Source organism: Aptenodytes forsteri, unplaced genomic scaffold, assembly GCF_000699145.1.
Source record: "Aptenodytes forsteri isolate BGI_AS27 unplaced genomic scaffold, ASM69914v1 Scaffold563, whole genome shotgun sequence".
Lineage (NCBI taxonomy): Eukaryota > Metazoa > Chordata > Aves > Sphenisciformes > Spheniscidae > Aptenodytes > Aptenodytes forsteri.
The window spans coordinates 2,165,554-2,172,024 of NW_008795318.1; the positions used below are offsets into that span (position 1 = coordinate 2,165,554).

The 6,471-nt window shown below is 45.7% G+C and overlaps 1 pseudogene; it reads left to right on the forward strand.

Moving 5' to 3' along the window:
- The first annotated feature begins 703 nt into the window (after positions 1 to 703).
- Positions 704 to 2,724, forward strand: LOC103899280 (annotated as a pseudogene).
- The last annotated feature ends 3,747 nt before the right edge of the window (positions 2,725 to 6,471 follow it).

The window sequence follows — 6,471 nt, forward strand, 5'->3', positions numbered from 1 at the left end:
TAGCCAGAACTTTTAAATTCTCTATTCAGGAATCCAGATGACTGAAGAGCGTTACAGAAAGGGATTAAAAATATCATCAGCTGTTCCAGTGATCAAAATGATATCAAATTCTTCCTTGTGGATGCAGATGTACCCACTGTACTCACACTGCAACTCTATTTTTCATTCATTTTCTATTAAGCCCATTTTTTCTCAAGCAGGATTTCAAGGCATGCAAAGCCTTTTAAAAGAATTCAAAATTTATGTTCAAGGTAATTGAAAACAACATGTTGTTTTCTGCATTTTTGTGTGGTCACTGCAGGACGAAAAGGCTCTCTTGAGCCTCTGCGCTTGTGTCACCGCTATAAATTCTTGTGTCATCGGCATTAGCTTAACGCAACGTGACTGATCTAATTAGGCACAATGTGTCACAGCAGCTGCACGCCAGCCTGGACGCTCAAATAGGCCTTTTCAGGTGATGGCAGCTTTATATGTTCCTCCCACCCATAGTAGCTGATTAAAAACACATGTATTTTCAACCTTAAAGCTGAGCCCCTTCCACAGCCCCCCAGGGGGGCCACCCGGGCTGTTGTGACACGGTGCCAGGCGAAGGCAGCGCTGAGCCCCATGGGACCCCCCGCGGCCAGGGGCAAGCTCCAGCCCTGCCTGCCCCAGCCAGGGGGGCACCTCCACCCCACAGCTGCGGCCAGGGCACAGGGACAGCATGGCTGGGGAGTTTGGGCACATCCAGTTGGGCACCTACATGGAGATCAAGCGCAGCAATGGGCGCATCCACCCAGCACTGGTGACGGAGCTCCATGAAAGCACTTCCAGCATCACTGTGCAGTGGCTCGAGAAAGGGGCCAACAAGAGCAAGCAGGTGGATCTCCAGCTCATCTTTGCCCTCAATCCTCACCTGGGCCCAAGGAGCACATCCACGACCAGCATGGAGGCCCCACTGCCGGCAAAAGGGGACCGGAGCCTGGTGAGTGAATGGCAGCCCATCAAAGTGAAGAAGCCATCTGGGGACAGCAGGGACCCTGTGGCTGCGCAGCCTGGCTCCAGGGGCTGCAGACCCAGGTGGACATCACCATGTGTGCAGCTGCGAGAACAGCGGGAACACCGGCAGCTGGAGATGGGGGAGCAGCAAGCCCAGCAGGCCACTGCTTCACTCCACCTCAGGACTGATGTGATGGCCTTGATCCAGAAGTGCTGCAGCCACCTGGACTGCGAGGCACTGCGGGCCACCACACCATGCCGGCCCCGTCGCATCTGCCTGTGTGTTCAGAAGTGGCCACTGAACCAACAGGAGACTGAGCTCAACGACTTCGATGTTGTGACAGTGCCCTGCCAGGACATGGTGATGGTGCGTGAAGCTAAGCAGAAGCTGGACCTCACATGGTACCTGGTCAACCAGGTCTTCTGCTTTGACCGTGCCTTCAATGATTGTGCCACCAATGAGCTGGTGTACAGGCACACCACCCAGCTCCTGGTGGAGACCATCTTCCAGGGGAGCATGGCTACCCACTTTGCCTGTGGCCAGACAGGCAGTGGCAAGACACACACCATGAGCCCAAATTTCTCTATCAAGGACTCTAAGTCCAAAGATCCAAAGGGATCTACATCCTGGCCGCCGAGGATGTCTTCCGCAGGCTGCAGGACCCCAGCTACCAGAAACTGGAGCTTCGAGTCTATGGGGCTTTCTTTGAGATTTATGGGAGCAAAGTGTTTGACCTTCTGAACTGGAAGAAGAGGCTGAGAGTGCTGGAAGATGGTAAACAGCAGATCCAAGTGGTGGGGCTGTGGGAGGAAGAAGTCACCAGCATGGAAGATGTCATCAAGCTAATTGAAACGGGTAGCAAGCGTCGCACGTCAGGCAAGACCTCTGCCAACACTCACTCCTCCCAGAGTCGTGCCATCTTCCAGATCATACTCAAGAAGAGAGGGCATCTCTATGCCAAGTTTTCCCTGATTGGTTTGGCTGGGAATGAGCGAGGAGCTGACATCTCCACTGCAGGCAGGCAAACAAGGCTGGAGGGGGCTGATATTAATAAAAGCCTCTTATATCTTTATAAAGATATTAATAAAGTGCCTCCTTGGCACTCAAGGAGTCTATCGGGGCATTGCGGCGTAAGAGAGCCCACACCCCATTCAGGGCTAGCAAACTCACCCAGGACCTGAGGGACTCATTTATAGGGGAAAACTCCTGTACCTGCATGATTGCCACTATCTCTCCAGGAATGAGATCCCGCAAGCACACCCTTAACACCCTACTGTATGCCAACCGCGTGAAGGAGCTGGTGGTGAATTTAAATTCCCTTGGACAACCCTGTCAGGAGGTGTTCAGGTTCCCACATGGGCTGAAAGACATGAAGAAACCCTGGACTATTCAGAACTGTCCCAGGACAGATGAGTTACAGCTATTTGGGGTTCAGGCAGACAAGGAAGTGTCGCCCCAGTTATTTACTTTCAGCGCTCGGGGGAAAACACAGAAAAGAGGTGGATGAGAAAATGCTTATGGAGGAGCATCCAGAATCTTTGCGATGGTTGAAAGTATTCTTAGAAGTGGCTAGGGAAATAGACTACAATGTAGATTTTTACGCTGCACAGTTTGAATCAGTCCTGGGTCAAAAAATTGGCATCCTGAGCAAGATCCAAGAAAAAGTCAGATTATTCCGGTCAGCTCTTTGAAAGGAAGAACAGAGCAGCAACCAGAGCTGCACGAAGAGATCCCGTGCGCCGTAAGCTGTGCCGGAGACCCCTGGACCCTGAAACTGCTGCAAAATGAGATCTGTTATGATACCACTGCATCAACTGCTCAACAACTCGAATGTTTAAAAAATCTCAAATAGTGTCTGCAGAGATATTCTGGGTTTTTTGGTTTTTTTTTAAATAGTGGGTTACACATGTAGGAAAATAGTAGAGTTGTTTCCAGGTATTTTTCACTGTAGAAAGTAAAATTGTGCAGTTGTGAGGATCTAACCTGTAGGAAAAGGCAAGAATTTACAGAAAATGTATCTCACCTCATCTGGGCAGGTTTCCTCCTGATGCCTGTAATACACACACACGCACATATATGTATGTACCTCCCTAGATGGGCCCTGCTCCAGGGTTGAGTGAAACTGCACCAAAAGTAAAGTCGCGTTCCCAGGGTAGGAGGCATTTCGAGTGATTTAAAAAGGCGTTAGAGTGCAAAGCACCGTCATTTCTGAGCACGATACATTTGGGAAATGAGGGTTATTTTGTCATGGCATAAGCAGTGGCTTTTTTATAGCATCAGCTCACTTTTTTCCTCTCTCCCTCTCTATCTTTCTTTCTTAACTATGTTCTCATGAGGCATTAAAAGAAAAAGATGCTAGAACCTGCCTTCGTAAAAATCAGACTAAAGATCATAGCAATTGCCTGACCGGTGGGGAGAAGATACGCCTGCAAGGTTTGCAGAGGGAAACAGGGGAGTCAGTGCTCTGTATCAGAGGCCTGATGAGAGGAAATTTGCCAGATCAAAGGGTGAGAAAAGCTGCATCCAACAAAGCACCATCTGATAGTGCATATCAGCGCGATAGCGGCACGCAGGGAGCGGCAGCCCCAGACTGGCACATCAACCCTGATGGGAAACCCTGCAAAAACTGCTCTTGGTAGAGAGGTTAAAGCATCAGGCACATATCTATGCTTATTATTCAATTTGGAAATTAATTAGTATAAAATTTTGAAAGGATAACTAATAAGTGGAAGAAATTAAATGGTATAAATCATACCTAATTAATTGATTATAATCCTCCATTTCCTCGTGCCGTCTGAGCTCTCTCTGGCTGTTGGTCCCATCCACCAGTTTATGCTAGTGAACATTTTAAACATCTGAACTGAAGTCTGATGAAACCAATGGAAGAACTTCAGCAGCCCTTCAACCAAGCCAGAAATTTGTTTTCAGGGATGAAATTATGAGACACCAAACATTGTTTAAATGCTGGTCATCTCCTAGTAATAATATGCCGTGCTTTTCAGCTTCAGTGCGCTTTACAAGCATTTATTTATTGTCATCCTGCTTGTTTTGGTATTCCTAGTTTCAGCAGCTCGTAGTGGTCAGAGATGCAATGAGACATAGGTACTACTTGCCAGATTAAGATAAAAGTGTGCTGTTTCCAGCGGGGATTTACCATGAAAGGGTTTTCTCCGTTCTGAAAAGAAACTTCTTTGGGGTTCCTTCCTTAGCATTTCTCTTGGATTCTTGCGTTTGAGGTGCTGGACATAGTGGGGCAGCAGGTCGTAAAGCCCAGGTCACCCCACCATGGGGTACAGTATGTGGAAGCACAGTGGCTCCACGGTCCCTTGCCTGGGACAGTCTAGCAGGCTCCCTTTTAGGTGGGCGTAGGAAGTGTTTTCCACACAAGGCATGTGACAGATTCACTCTTTTGGCTGCCTGTGGTCCTTACTCCAGGTCTAAGTTCCCGCTGTTCACATGCTATGGCCGTGCGTTAGCTGTAAATCATGAGCATGAACTGTTTTGGTAAAAAGGACTGTGAATTAATTGAGTTGGGCACAGTTCTAGAAACAGAGTTTTAATGAGCTGGAACAAAGTCCTATCAGGGCAGGATGGTTTGCAGTGAGTAGGAAAATGAATTTTATTCTCTCTTTGTTTATACTCACACATTCAGGAGGCCGTTTGTAACTAATCTCAGAAGGTGACTCATGAGCACACCCTACTGCTTTCTAAAGCAGATGCAAAAGGAATTAACTAAATTAGCCTTTTTTTCCCCTTTTTTGTGGTTACGTGAAGTGTTGATTAACCTCTTTTCCTTTTTTGATGATCTTCAGTTACACATTTTCCTTTGCTTTCTAAACATAAATCCTGTGTATGTATAGAGTGCAGAACCCCTTCTTCCTATTACCTGGACTTTAAGCATGACTTCTGCCTGGTTTCCATTAGTTTGTAGCCACAGAATACCCCTTTGTATTTTGGGTTTGGAAATGTAGTTTAAGCATGTTTACATGTGTCCACAGAGCCCACCCCATAAAGGTTCACAGATTTAATGAAAATTCATTCTAATTTTTATTTTCCAAGGCATGCCTTTGTAATGAAACCAGAATCAGATAAGTGTGCTGGGTTTTAGGTTTGCATTGCTCTGGTGACCGTGAATGTTCAATTAAATAAAGATCCCTAATTAATTATAGTGAGGTCGGCCATTCACTTAGCCTGTTAAACAACTGAAACACTTTTATGGGATGCATTTTGTTTATAACTGATTGTAGCTGAATGAACAAGAAAAGCAACCATTGTATAAATAGAACCTGGCTAATCTAATCATTTAGCGCCTGATAATTAACCATAAATACTGCTAACCATAAATAAAACATATAAATGGCTATAATTAACCATAATACTGAATATTAACCATAAATAGCAGAACATGCTATTCCGTTATGCTGCAAGGATTTAAATCTGTTCTCTTCCTACCTGTGTCATTTCTAGGGGAGATTTCATCGCTAGTGAGACATTATACCTAGGAGCTCCACACACCCCCCATTACTTCATATTCCTCTGCTTGTCTTCAGTGTTTCACAAGGACTGAACATAGACACTCAGAACCTCCTCTGTCAACAAGTGATGGTAGTTCCCATTGCAACTATAGATAGATAGACAGACAGACAGACAGATGTGTATACATTGGTCTAATTTTCCAGCTGCTACCTTCCTCGTTCTGAGCTTGGAACAGCTTTGGCTGTAAAATATATTCTTCTTTTCCACACTTCTCTAGTGTTTGCCAGTATGTTTTGTCAGAGCAGCGCTGCAGTGCCTCCATAGCTTGATTCGGTCTCTGCTGAACTTCTTGTTAGGCTTCCTCATCGCTTGTTCCAACTCTTGCATGTTCTCCCTGTGCAGTCCTCAAAGGTTTGAATTCCCTCAGCCTAAAGCAACTGAATGCCCATATGCTCCCTCAAACAGTCAGGACAGTTCAACTCATAACATGTGCGTCAGCTGAAAAATATAATTGATTCATCCACTAGTTTTTTGAAACATTCAATTGCTTTGCCCTCTGCTCTCACACCCACTTGCCTTCCCATCTACTCCTCCCGTTCAAAGTGCCTTTCTAGCTGTGACTCTCCATACCAGGCAGTCAGCAGTAATATTGTTGCGTGCATCTTATAATCTTTCCTTTCAAAATTTCTGCCAGCATTGCCAGCTCTCCTGTCTCACAAAATATAGGTTTTTTCGTTCCTCTTGTACCTTCTAGAATTATTTAATTGTCAGAATCGTACTTTTCTGGGGGTTAATTAATCTTTTAGACTTCTTGGTAGCAGAAAAAAACTTGGAAAGGTACAATCTAAATGCTTCTAAGCTGGAAGACCATGCTGAAAAACAGTATTTACAGAAAGTTAATCTCGTGAATTTTGGAACCAGAAATAGGATGTTTAAAAGCTTGACTTTGGCAGTACAACTCTGCTTAAACCTTCCTGGCTCAGGCACTTGTCATCAGGCCTGTGCAAAGGTAACCC